This window comes from Danio aesculapii, chromosome 6, assembly GCF_903798145.1.
Source record: "Danio aesculapii chromosome 6, fDanAes4.1, whole genome shotgun sequence".
NCBI lineage: Eukaryota > Metazoa > Chordata > Actinopteri > Cypriniformes > Danionidae > Danio > Danio aesculapii.
The window spans coordinates 26882066-26897049 of NC_079440.1; the positions used below are offsets into that span (position 1 = coordinate 26882066).

The 14984-nt window shown below is 40.7% G+C and overlaps 1 long non-coding RNA gene across 1 annotated transcript; it reads right to left on the reverse strand.

Moving 5' to 3' along the window:
• Nucleotides 1-11259: 11259 nt before the first annotated feature.
• On the reverse strand, nt 11260-14387 carry LOC130230103 (uncharacterized). The gene is made up of 3 exons (XR_008837914.1): nt 14033-14387; nt 12521-12697; nt 11260-12423 (listed from the first exon to the last, which is right to left on the reverse strand). It is a non-coding gene; the product is annotated as an uncharacterized LOC130230103 (long non-coding RNA).
• Nucleotides 14388-14984: the final 597 nt, after the last annotated feature.

The window sequence follows — 14984 nt, forward strand, 5'->3', positions numbered from 1 at the left end:
TGCTGTCTAATATGACACCCAGATCTTTTATAGTAGAGCTAACGCTAACGTTGTATCCCTCTAATTGCAGGTCGAGTTGTGAGATATGCTGTGTACAGGATTTAGGCCCAATAAGTAATAATTCTGTTTTGTCTGAGTTTAAGAGAAGATAATTGTTGGTCATCCAGTCTTTAAAATTTTTAATACACTCAGTTAGCTTGGACAGTTTAGACAACTCGTCAGGTTTAGTTGAAATATATAATTGAGTATCATCTGCATAGCAGTGAAAGCTGATCCCATGTCTTCTAATAATGTCTCCCAGGGGTAGCATGTATATTGTAAACAGCAAAGGGCCTAAAACTGATCCTTGAGGCACCCCGTATTTTACTGGGCTGACTTGTGAAGGTTGTCCATTAATATTCACAAACTGGTACCGGTACCGGTTAAGTATGACTTAAACCATTGTAGAGCCTGTCCCTGGACACCTGTAGACTATAATTAGCTAAGTTGCTGGGGTCCAGTTGTGGTTTCTTAATAATAGGCTTAATAACAGCTAACTTGTAAGGATTTGGAACATGACCTAAAGATAAAGAAGAGTTGATAATGTTAAGAAGAGGTTCTCCTATAACCGGTAGCAATTCTTTCAGTAATGTTGTTGGAATTAAATCCAACATAAACACGTAGCTGGTTTAGAACTATTTATAATTTTATCTAGCTCTTCCTGTTCTATGATTTTGAAGCACTGTATGTTATCTTGATTCGGTGGGATGTTTACTGGATCTGAAGTATAAGGCAGTGCAGAAAGTTTAATATCTCCTATTTTCTGTCTAAAGCTTTCTATTTTATGACTGAAAAAATTCATGAAGTCATCACTACTAATTTGCGGTGGAACGTTTTGTTCCAAAGATGACCAATTATTTGTTAATTTAGCAATGGTGTTAAATAAGAATCTAGGATTGTTATGATTATTTTCTATCAGTTTGCGGAGGTGCTCAGCCCTGGCAGATTTTAGAGCCCTCCTATAGCTGGACATACTGTCTTTGTACGCAATTCTAAAAACTTCTAAATTAGTTTTTTCCATTTACGTTTCAGGGCACGGGTTGCTGTTTTGAGAGCACAGGTATGACTATTATACCATGGTGTAGTTTTATTCTCTCTAGCCTTTTTAGTTTGATGGGTGCCACAGTATTTAGAGTGCTAGTAAAGATGGCATCCATACTGCTGGTTACTACATCAAGGTCATTTGCGTTTGCGGGTGCATTTCGAAATAGAGAAAGATCAGGTAGGTTATTTATAAATTCATCTTTGGTGGATGGAACAATAGTTCTACTAGGGCAATATATCGGAGCAGATCTGCTAATTTCAGGTAAACACAACTTATATAGTAAGAGGTAGTGGTCTGTAATATCATCACTTTGTGGTATAATGTCTACATCAATGACCTCAATTCCATAAGACAGAATTAGATCCAGTGTATGCTTTAAGCGATGGGCTTGACCAATAATGTTTTGTTTTATCCCTAGTGAATGTAGTAAGTTCACAGACGCGAGCCCTAATGTGTCGTTAGCGTCATCTATGTGGATGTTAAAGTCTCCCACAATTAGTATTTTATCAGTTTTAACTAGTAAGTCAGAGATAAAATCAGAAAACTCTTTTAGAAAATTGACATAGGGTCCTGGGGGTCTATATATGGTAATTAGAGCGAGAGATAACATAGGTTTTTGCATAGTGTCCGGAAGCATAACATTAAGCACTAATACTTCAAAGGAGCTAAACCTAAGTCAGTTTCTCTGATTAACATTAAGAATATCACTAAAGATTGATGCAACTCCACCACCACGACCAGTTTGACCAGCCTCATGTTTATATAGGAATCCTGGAGGAGTTGCTTCATTTAAACTAATATAGTCATTTTGTTTCAGCCAGGTTTCAGTGAGACAGAGTGCATTAAGATTATTATCTGTTATTATTTCTTTTATGATAAGCGCTTTAGGTGCTAGTGACCAGTTTAGGAGACCAAGCTTTATGAAATTTGTATTTTCACTTTTTAGTGTTTTTTCTGGTTTAATTCTTAATAGATTATTTCTGGAGCACACAGTACGTTTGTTTCTTGATCTAATAATACGAGGAACAGACACAGTCTCTATGGGGTTAGCCAGATATGCATTACTGATATTTATGTGGGACGAATAGAAGTCTGTATGGCTAAATTGTGAATTTTGTGAATTTTTACTTACTAGTCAGATAGAGCGAAGTATTCTGGAGATGTTGTCCGACAGAAGTTCAGCTCCAGCTCTACTGGGGTGCAGCCCGTCAGCACGGAAAAGCCTAGGACGCTCCCAGAAAAGATTCCAGTTATTAGCAAAGATCAATTTCTGTTCTTCACACCATGTTAATATCCATTCATTCAGAGCAAAAAGTCTACTGAACCTTTCATTTCCTCGGCGGTAGGTAGGAAGTGGTCCAGAAACGATGATCTGCGTGGCGGGCGAGGTGCGTCGAACCATCTTGATCAGGCTCCTGAAGTCGTTCTTCAGGATCTCTGTCTGCCGAGGCGCTCGGCAGCACTCAGGACAGTAGGTATCTGTGCAGAAATATTCTTAACTCGGGCACCAGGGAAGCAGAAAGTGTGTACTTTGTTACCTTTGGAGGAAGCGGAGCGGACGTGGCGCACAATTGAGTCGCCGATGATGGCCACATCGCGACCCGTCTTGTGGAGAGGGGCGAATCGGTTCTCCGTGGGGATCTCGAACACCGGAGGAGGAGACGTTCTGCCCCGGGACCCGGCAAGCACCTTACGCGGCTGCACCCAGGGGCCGTGGTAGCCGGCTGTCGGCGTGAACGACGCCTGGGCGAACCGCGTCCTCGGTGCGCTGGGCCTGGACAGAGAAACACGCGGGGTTGAGGAAGACGAAGAATTGTAATTGTATTGTACACTTACCTCAGACGAGCGAATAACGGGTTCGAGCAAAGCCCGGAGCCGCGCTCGCTTCGTCTCGAGGGAGCGAATCTGGGACTCCACTGCTTCCAGCTCCAGGTCCAGCGCCTCCATCGATGCTTCTCCTACACTCAAGGACAGACACGCAAGCGACATAGTACAAGGTGAGGAGTAAAGCCAGTAAGTGAAAAAATAAGTGAATGAAAGAGGTCGGTAGCTTTAGCTGACCAGCGGTGCTAGCAGACTAAAGCTACAAACAACAGGCGGATGCTCGAGAGACAGAACGTTTTAAAGTAGATTTGTTTGTATGAGTGTGTTAAGGCATTTTTCACCCTAAGTAGGAGAGACAAATATTTAGCGAATGAGGAGGTATTTTATGATAAAATGTAAATTGCGAGTCTAAACTCCAAACGCATGCAGCGAAGCTACCGTCCGGTGACAGTGACGTCACTCGAGCATGCGCCCTCACAGAAGAAAGCCTGTGAAACACACCATGGTGGGGATACCTTATCAACCAAAACACACCATGGTGGAGATTCCTTACTGCTCTTCCACTGGAAGCAGAACCACGAACCTCCTAACATCTCTGTGGATGGTGGTGGAAGGGTAGTTCTCTTCACCTCGGTTTCCTTTGGACTGTCCATCGGAAACTGGACAACTTCGACATGTTGTCACCCTCACATCTTATACTACACCCTTCGTGTCAGAACATACTTCCCCTACTCGACCTAACTTGAATTGGCCCCCTCAGCAAGTTTTGATCAGCTAACCATACCAGATCACCTGTTGCAATATTTCTAGTTGGTGTATGCTACTTCTGGCCGGTGTAGAGGTTCGGACCTGCCAGCTGGATCCACCTCTTCCAGAACTTATCAACCTCTATCTGGATTAATTTCAGACATACCAAGGGGTAAGTTGGATATTTAAACCCCCTGGATGTCCTTCTTGGGTCCAGCGTGACCAAGCAGAAGCGAGTAAAGAGTGATTACATCCACAGCCTCATCTTGAACTTGAACTTTGGCACAGATTGGTCTTTCATTTGACAGATTAGCAGCCAGATACAGAAGGGTCTGTAACTCCAGCACTGTCAAATTACATCTTTTACCGACACTACTTAACGCCCTCTTGAGTACACAAACTGCCGCCTCAGCTGCCCTATTCCGATGGGGAGAGTCCGTTGGGAGAAACACTCACACCCAGTCGGTTCCTTTTACTAATGCTTTCTTCTGAATATGATCCTTGTCGACGTTGCTTAGGAACTCATAAAGTTCCAGCATGGTCTGGCGCCCACAAAGTTAGCCCCTTGGTCTGACTAGAGTTTTCTTGAGTGACCCCTAAGAGCTGTGAAATGCTGATATGCTTTCAGGAATCCTTCTGTCCACAAATCTTCTACGATGTCAGCGTGTACTGCTCTTGAAGCCATACAGTTGAACACCACACCCCGGATCTTCATTTTTGTTCTGTCCTGTCCTAAAATTTGTCCTTTAACAACATAGGGGCCGAAAAGGTCCAACATCATCTCTTGTTCCCCTTCCCGGAATCTGAGCAGCACCACCCCAATGGAATTCAAATTGTCTGAGCCTTTTAGCAGAATGTTGTTAATTCTAACCCCTCTGAACTCCTGGCTGCTATTCCAGACAAGAGGTATAGGTGTAGTCGCTGAATGGGAATTAGGTGACTCACCAACCACACAGCATCTTTGCAACTTTCCCTAGTGAGTTTAACAGCAGCTCCCCTTTCTACCATCTCATGGACTTGTTTCAGGTAAGCTTCTTTCCATAGAGGGTGTCTCATGAGCCGCTTCTCAGTCCTCAGGAACATTGCTTCCACAGCCTTTCGGTTGTTAGGAAGAGAGACTGGGTCTTCCTTCCCGGGGTACTTTGCATCCCAGTGGGTCTGGTTGCTGTGAGCATGTCTCTTTCTGAAGGTTAAGCCTGCCTTTATTACTTCCAGCTCTTTCTCTTCAGCCAGGGATATCTCCTTTCCTCCCGCTGAGCACTTCCTAAAGCGACATCCTCCAGATTATAAACTTTTCTGAGGGGCCAATTCTCCTGGCTTCACTTCAAAGAAAAATTGCTATTACAATTAGAAGGTATATGAAATACAAATGTGCCTGCATTTAAAATGACCTGGTAAATTTACACACTTATATATTTTTTCAAATACTCCGGAACATAATAAAATCTATCACTTACAATATACATATGCAAACAATAGTGACACACAGTGGAAAGTCCTACATGTAGTGTTTAATTTTTTAAAGTTATTCTTAAACAGATAAAAGACCCTATTTGAGTCAGAGTTTAATTTACATTGTGTATTTGTTGAGATTTATAGGCATTATATTATTGAGACAAGCAATAAAATAACTTATTAATTAGAGAAAACAAATTTCAGACAAATTAATTAAAAAAGTAATTTAAATAAAAATTTTATGATCCAAATAGTAATTAATAACTTTTTTAAGTACTTTTCAATTACTTGCTGTTGTATTCACAGAAGATTGACATAACAAAAAGAGATATTTGAATTTTACATCCCTTTATTTAGCACATTATACTTTTTAAATCTTCTTTTCTTTTTTTCTTCTTTTTAAATTAACCAAAAAATACATTTAAAATAAATAATTAAACAAAATAATAAGAATTCCAATACATTGTACATACATAATTGTTTTTTTTTTTTTTGCAACAATCTGTTAGGACTTAATAGATCCAGTTCCCCAGGGGGAGGGAAACCAATAAATTGGTGGCGTCAGCATACACAGCTAGCAGCAATCATAATCACTCGTGAATAAAGATGCCACTAAGTCACCTTTTCGCTTTCAGAGCCTCACGCTACTGAGAGGGCCTTTGCTTCCTCCAACCTCCTTCGAGAAAGAGAGTGAACGAGAAAGCTGCCGGTGTTTGACAGTGTGTGACACACAATGGCAGAGAGTCGAGCTGGGACTATTCTCCCTTGACTGGGCTTTCTCTGTTCCCTGTCCACGGATGATGGGCATGATCACTGTGCTGCTTGTCTGGGGGTTCAGCATGTTAATGCGGTGCTCGCGTGCAGCGCATGCCATCACTGCAATGGCATGTCTGTTGCACAGCTAAGATCGTGGCTCTTGCAAAAGAGCGAACCACCCCTGTTGTCCCCTGCAAGTAGCGTTTAGAACTCGGGCAGATCTAAGAATTACAGTGTGGGTCAATCAGCATGGCTAACTGCCCTTGCGGACATCCCATTCCTCAGCGCGCTCCATCTAAGCTTCGAATGAAAGAAGCCCTCTCACTCAATGACACCGAGGACCAGATGTCCATCGCTGCATCAGAGGGTGGACTGTCATTTTCCGATGACAATTCAGACCCGCTTCCTCCCTCCGGGGGGTCATGAGCAAGGCTCCGGGTATGGAATCTGATATGATGGCTGTGCTAAGCTGAGTTGCTTCGGCGGCGCTGGAGATGGCCTGTCCCCCAGCTCCGGACCGATTAGACGGGTGTGACGTGGAGGATAAGAAGGGGAAACCCTCTAAGCCTACCATCCCCTTCTTCCCAGTGGTGCACAGTAAGTTCGCGCAGCGATGAGGGCACCTTTTTTGCCCGGTCTGCATGCGCTCTGCCCTCACCTTCCTCGATGCGGAGCAGCCAGGGGGTACGAGGCAAATGCCCAGATCAAGCGTGTTAGCGCGGTCAGTGTTGCCCAATTGATGCCCCTTCCATGCGTTAGCCTCGGCTCCTGTCCAAAGCATGTAGGTTGCCTGCGTCCCTCGCAGCCAGAGCCTACAGTGCTGTGGGCCAGGCTGCTTCTGTTCTGCTTACTATGCCTGGCGCAGGTGTAGGCCCAGCGGCACGAGGAAGGTTCCGACCCAGGCTTAATATACGCACTGGAATCGACTTTGCTCTAAAACTGGTAAGGACGATGACCTCCTCTGGCTAAAACCTGGCAGATATGCGTGACGTTGACAAAGTTTGCACACCCATATCCCACACTGGCCTGTTCGGCCACACCCTGGGTGAGTTCAGCCAGGAATTCACTAGGGTGAAAGAGCAGTCAAAAAAAACAAAACTTCTCCCCTTTAACTTTTGCTGCTCCTCGCCGGGGGCGCGCCTCTGTGGCTCCAAAATTTGCTCCACCACCCTGTCTGTTCTACTTGCTACCAGTGCCAAGTGCCCCTCAGACAATCACTGCCCCCTGCCTCAGGGCGCCGCTAAGTGCGGTACGGAACGCGAAGCGTCCCTGAGATGGGCCACTTGGTTTGCTCTTTCCTCAGCGGAGGACCACGGACACTCATCAATAATTACGGCCATATGGCTACCAAATTTTATAATTTCTCTTTTCTCCTGGTGTGACAGCCGGAACAATGCCAGTATGGGATGTTATACCTTCTAGTTCATATTGGTACATATTAACCTCTTATCTTTTGCTCTTCCGGAAATGCTATGTTCCTTCGCCACAAGCGATTGCACCTTAGCTGACAGCTGTAGTTCGGCTCTTCAGCTAGAAAAGGTGACTCAGTGATGCACAGCTGGCATCTTTATTCACGGGTGATTGTAATTGCTGCTAGCCGTGTACGCTGACACTGGAAATTCATTGGCATTACATTGGCCAGTTTGTATAGTATTTCAGATGATTGGTTTCCAGTGAAATTCCCATTGTGGAAGTTTCCACATAGCATTTCCATTCCCCCCCCCCCCCCCCCCCCCCCCCCCTCGGGGAATGAGGGTTACTTTGGTAACCTTTTCGTTCTATTCCAATTGACCTTTGCAGATGAGGCTTTTTCATAAATATAGGCTTTCATTTAATGCTTCAATATCATTGTTATTTTTTATGTAAACAGTAATATCGTCTGCATAAGCAGATGCTTTACTAATGTCACGACTGGGCTCTCTCGCAAATGCACAGGATAGCATAAGTTCTCAAACACATAGATTCATTTGCCATCACTCACTTAAAGGACATTGGAAACACAGGAGACTCAGGAACAACATGGGGTGTAGACAGTTCAATGTGAACACTACCGGACGAGGAAGTAACTGAACACAGGGACTAAAATACAAGCGTCCTCAAGCCTTCTAAACAGAATACACAGGAGGGTGAGATAGGCGGTCAGGGAAGAGTCTTAGGAGGGAGGAGCCAGGAGACGAGTTGGAGGACGTGGAATGGAGGAGGTGGTCAGAGAGTCGCAGGACACAGCCAGGAGGACAGCCTAGCGTGGAGCCGAGGGAGGGAGGAGCCATGTAGGAGGAGTGGTTGCTGACTCCAGATGGGAGATGCCATAGCTGAAGGTGGAGCCCAAGGAAGAGATGGAGAGCCATAGGGCGAAGGTGACGTTGAGGTCCCGGAGGGCCAAGGTGGAGTGTATGGCTCACCCGACCGAAATGGTATAAATGGTGGCTGTGATGAGGTGACTTGACTCTGGGTGATAAAACAGTGCTCTTATACATTACACACATTTACTTACCTTAGTGATCCATAAGTAGTGCACACGTCCACCATTAGCATGCTGGTTCTCACACACAAAAATGCATACATGTCATCTCCATCCATAACAAACTATTAGAGATACATGCACACTGTATTTGAAGAATGCTGATATGGTATATGAAACACAATTGGTAGTTGGCAAATATATTGGGTGCATATGTTTGTAAGAGTCAGTGCCTCACCAGCCACAAACCTCACTGCACGTCACTGGTCAGAAGCGTCTCGCCTAGGCTAAAGACTGGACTGTTGTTCTCTAAAGTTATGTTCTCTAATCAAGGAACATTTAGCATTTCCTTTGAGAGAAGAGAGAAGGACCACACAATCCATGTTGCTTGAGATCCAGTGTAAAGTTTTTACAGTCAGTGATGGTTTGGGGTGCCATGTCATCTGCTGGTGTTGCTCCACTGTGTTTTCTGAGGTCCAGGGTCAACACAGCCATATAGGAGGATGTTGTAAGGAACTTCATGCTTCCTGCTGCTGACCAACTTTTTGGAGATGCAGTTTTCCTTCTTCAACAGGACTTGGCACCTGCACACAGTTCCAAAGCTACAAGTACCTGCTTTAAGTACTACGGTGTCCCTGTTCTTAATTGGCCAGCAAACTCACCTGACCTTAACCTCATCAAAAAATCTATTGGGTATGGTGAAGAGGAAGATGCGAAACGCCAGGCCCAACAATGCAGAAGAGAAGGTTACTATCAGAGCAACCTGAGCTCTCATAACACCTGAGCAGAATCACAGACTGACTGACTCCATGCCAAACCGCATTGCTGCAGTAATTCAGGCAAAAGGAACCCTGAGTGCTGTGCATGCTTATACTTTTTATGTTCATACTTTTTAGTTTCTCTTTTCAGTTGTGTATGTGTGCATGTGTTTGTAAAGACATTCATGTGTGAAAATATTAATATTGTTTTTCTTTTACATGTATGTATTCCCATAATGCCAAGACACAATTTTATATAAACATTATTTTAGATTTATATTATTCAAGTATCTCTAAACATGTATATGTGTCCCTAAACAGACACTCCAATGAAAGAGATATAAAAGTAGCAGAGTCAGATCTTGATTCCTGATTTGTATTCCCTATTAACCCTCATCAGTGACTATTTACTCTATATCCAGTCATTAGAGGATCAGTAGTCAATAGGCTGACCCAGACAGCTATCTGGTGCTGGACTAGACAGTGATGGAGACGACCGCCTCAACTCTGCACAAGGCCTGCAGACAAACCGCCTATGGATCTCAACATCTCATGACGACAGACCAGTAGAGCACCAACCCCTTTTGGGTCTGCACGCAAACTACAATTCAAGAGTTCACTCTTAGCTGATGCTTGATAAGGTAAAATCATGTTTGGCATGCTTTCCCGGGAGAGAGCCTCGAGCTCAGAGGATCCTCGAGCCAGTTTAATCAGCAGAGAGTAGAGTTTGGTCTTGGTCTTGAATCACAGGTAGGTCTTGAGAACTCCTGTTATTTATTTAGAAAAAGAGGGGGAGGAATCAGGGGCAATTATTTAAAATCGAAAATGACTAAGGTGAGGAAAGCAGGTTATTTATGTTCATTTGAATTCATTAGATTTTTTTGGTCATGTGATTGTGCCGTGGTCAATCATAAGCATGTGATTCTCTCAAAATTTGTTTAAAAAACATCACTTGTAAAACTCCTGGAGTAAAGTTCCTGGAGGTTTTAAACAAGCCTAAAGGACTCAATTATTTTGATTAGGTGTGTTTAATTAGGGTTGGAACTAAACTGTGCCGAGCTGCGGCACTCCAGGAACTGAGTTTGACACCCCTTAGCCATACCACTAAAGGATTCTAATTTAAACTAATTTAGACTCTTGACAAAAAAAATCGTCCATTTATAATATTTCAAACCACATTTAATCTGAAACATGTACCATCATGAATGCAAAAAGCCTGGCCTTGTTGAAAGCTTCACAAAAGAACAGCATTGCACCACTGCATAGTCCATTTGAGTTAGGAAATAAAACTACTGTACTAATAATCATGCTTTTACACTTGCCAGATATTTCAAAATATCACAGCCCTGTCCTAATGTTTCAAATATTAAACTCTCTGTAAACTTTTGCCTAAAAAGCCAGCTGCACTAAAAGTGTCATCTGTCACAAACTCTGTTGAACACCTTTCTGAATATTGTAGAAATTCTAACTAACTTGTTACTCTCTATCTGATCTTTAAAGTCGTAGTGGATTGAATCTGAGGTAATAAAGCTGTTCCAACTAGCAGTCAAATCTCCGAATGATTGTTTGCACTGCAAAATAATTCACACAACTATTATCCTGCCATAAGTTTTTAGTTAATTACATGCCATCTAAATCCACTGTATTAATAACAATTAATAATAACAGTACAGTAAAATAAGGGTAGAAATATAAAATAAACAATCAACTTTAATCTTGAACTACATTTAAAAGTCATGATTCATTCATTTTCTTTTCGGCTTAGTCCTATTATTTATCAGGGGTTGCCACAGCAGAATGAACTGCCAACTTATCCAGCAAATGTTTAGGCACCATCTGCCTTTCTAGCCACAACCCAGCACTGGGAAACACTCACACTCTTGCATTCACACACATACTGTACACTTCGGCCAATTTAGCTTATTCAATTCACCTGTACCGCATGTCTTTGGACTGTGGGGGAAACTGGAGCACCCGGAGAAAACCCACGTGAACACGAAGTGAACATGCAAACTCCACACAGCAACAGTGCTACCCACTGCGCCATCGTGACCCCCTCAAAAGTCATGATCTTACAGAATTCTCTGATTAACAGTTCACCAAAACATATAATGCATTATTTAGAACATTTTGTAACATTACATTTTTACTGCTGGATTTTTAATCATTTTAAACAATGAATGGATTAATGAATATTTAGTAATTTAATGAAAAGAAAGAATCTTATCACACAGGGCAGCTAATCTGAAATGTTGTAATCCCAGATAATGTGAAATTTTAAGTTCTTTAAGTGACTTCATAAACCACATTTGTTCAAAAACACATTTTAAACAAGTTATTAAGATTTAGACATCTGAGAGCAGCCTGAAAAAAGGCAGAGAACATAAAGTCAATGTGATGATGTCTGACACAGCATTTCCCAACCCTGTTCCTGGACGCACACCAACAGTACATATTTTGGATGTCTCCATTATTTGACCCATTAAGAGTCTCTTCTTATGTTTTGATGAGTTTATTCAGGTGGGTTTGATTAGGAAGAGGTAGAAAATGTGTACTGCTAGTGTGACTTCAGGAACAGGGTTGGGAAACACTGGTCTAACACAAACCGCTTTTAATTACACAGAACAACTGAGAAAGTCCATCACATTACCTCGATGCAGACAACTTAAAAAAAAAATCATATGTATGAAAATTTTTTAATTCATCTAATTAAAGTCTAATCAAGACTAACACGTGGCAATTTTTAATTCAAGCATCAAGCTTTTCTAAAGATTGAGCAAACAGAGCCACCTAGTGGAAACTCATGTGAAACGACTGCACAAATCAATTCAATTTCTTTAATTACCAATTAATGTGTTATAATTGTCCACAAGAACACAATTTCTTCTTTTGACTTCCTGTTAAAGCAGCTTAACATTTTAATGCATTACGCTATAGGTATACAATCAAAAACCATACTTAAACAGAGATTAAAAAATACTTGGATTTGCAAAATGAACTATACTGGCAATTATGAATGCTTTGCATTTATATATCAACATATCGATAATTAGATAACATAAATGCAGACAGCTCACTAAACTAGTTAAAACAACATTATCCTGAGCTCAGCAGATTTTAAAGGAAATAATTTCAAAGATTATTATATATTCTCTTAATGCCTTATTCTTCAGCATCTGTAAATTGCTCATCAACTATTGCATAAACACAGCGGACCCATTTCACAGGCTGAATGTGGTGGACTGCTGGGCTGTAGTGTCCCTGGACAGAGCTTGGGTCATTCTGGATGTTACAGTGGAAAATCTCCTTTATGTCCGTCATCAAATCATCTCTTGAATCTGTTGAAGAAAAATAACTATGAAGTCAAACAATTTATAGTTTCTTGCAAACCAATTTTTAAAATAAAAATTTATTCACTTCAGTAAAGGAAATTACCATAAGGAGGCTGTTTCTGCATCTCTATGGACTGTGAAATCTCCTCTAACTCCTTTTCCCAGTCCTCCTCCTGAACAGGGCACTGTGGCTGTACCTTGTGGTTCACCGTCCGACGAAAGGTTTTCTTTCCCTTTTTTTGCCTCCACTTGTTAGGGTGCATTTCTTCTTTTATATTCACTTTATAGGAATATTTAAGGAAAAAAGTCACACAGATATGTTCTTCTCCAAAGTGCTGTAGTGTTTAAATATATGCAGTCAGCAACACGTAAACATTCCATTCTCCATTCATAGTGTTGGATAAATTACTCAGCTTCACGATTGCATTAACAGAGCCAAGAGTCAACATTTTAAAACAGTAATTTAGCTTTCAAGATTGTATGGAGTTTTCATTAATTTCATCAACATTTTTGTTTTTACATATTAATATGTATTAGTTGTCCTCAACTAGCCAAGATATTTTACATGTCACATGTTTGTGACAGAAATTAAACTTGTCCCAAACAACCAGGTCTCCCTAAATGCAGCGGCGTGATGAAGTAGTTCTAGCCTATATATCATGCTAACATTGTGTCTAATTTGCATTTAGTCATTAACACACACGTTTATGAATGAACTACACATATTGCTGAGAGAGACTTACAGGCCACGGCGCCTTTGTTCCAGTCAAACTACTGGCTGTAATCAACTCGAAGACGATGGCGCTGTTGCGAGCAGTTTACCCCGCTACCTGTTTTCGCTCTGGTAAAATTAGACTATAATGTAATTGAGGATGACGATTCAGAGAACTGAACATGAAACTAATAAAGTGAGCAGCGCCCTCTTGTGGCAAAACCAAACACGAAAGGCTGGAAGAAACCACGAGGTGCCAAACACTCATTGTAATGCTACCATCCTAATTATCGCTTACAAATTAAGCTGATTGCAATACTACATGTAGTCGTCTCTAGAAATCACACACACGCTCCCATTTTTTCAGTGTCAGGTCAGGTGCTGTCTACGTTGAACTTGAATCGACAGTCGATTCCAAGAAAAACTGCAACTTCTGGAACAATGACAGGAATTTCGGACTAACGTTACATTTTGAAATGCTCGACCCATTGTGAGTATCAAAAGGCTTGGTTATTGTTAGTTTGTTTTTATGTGCATTGTATCATGTTTTCTCTTGCCCCACCTCACCGATTGGTTCTAGTAAAATTAACAATTTGTATTTGGTTGTTTTGCTAACGGTAAGTAACTGTGTAATTACAACTTTTGAAGTGTTCATGTGTTTTTGGAAACTACTAAAATGCATGGCTGTTTGAATAGCTACAAAGTGCATAAGTATAATTATTTAGTCGATTATAATGTTTTTGTTCATTTTAAAAGAATCACTTCGTCATGCTGTGTAGGAATTTTTCCATATTGTTTTAATATTATATGGAAAAAATACGGCACAATGTTTAGGTCTTGGTTTACCGTACATACAAGCAGTATTGCGTTAATTTAATATGCCCATATTCATACTTAAAATACCTTGTAGCCGGCCTGCGTCTCTGTTCTTCACTGATGGAAGTGGTGGCGCGCAAATAAGTAGCCGGTGTAACTGTTAGCGCTCTCTGCTGGTGAACACAACGCTCACTACCCAATCTTTTTCTGGTAAACAATTGTGTTGCATCCCTTAAGTGACTTTTAAATTTTGTAGTTTAATTTTTATTTTTACCATCATGTGACTTGTATGTAGTAAAGTTATTACGATTATTTACTTTTCACAAGCAATCACTAAAATAGCCTTTAAATAATTTTTCACCCCACACACATTTGTAATAGAATAACCTACAACTATAATTTTTTAATAAACACACATGTGTGTTTTGTGTGTGTGTGTGTGTGTGTGTGTATGTATGTATGTGTATATATATATATATATATATGTGTATATATATGTGTATATATATATATATGTGTATATATATGTGTATATATATATATGTGTATATATATATATATATATATATATATATATATATATATATATATATATATATATATATATATATATATATATATATATATATATATATATATATATATATATACACACACATACATACATATACACACATACATACATATATATATACATATATATATATATATATATATACACATGCATATATATACACACACACACACACTGTGTGTAATGTTTAACAGAGCAAAGAAATTTTCACCGTATGTCTGATAATATTTTGTCTTCTGAAGAAAGTCTTGTTTTATTTTGGCTAGAATAAAAGCAGTTTAAAAAAAATTTTAAGAGCCATTTTACGGTCAAAATTATTAGCCCCTTTAAGATTTTTTTTTTTTTCCCAATAGAATACAGAACAAACCATTGTTGTACAATAACTTGCCTAATTACCCTAACCTGCCTAGTTAACCTAATTAAGCCTTTAAATGTCACTTTAGGCTGTGTAGAAGTGTCTTGAAA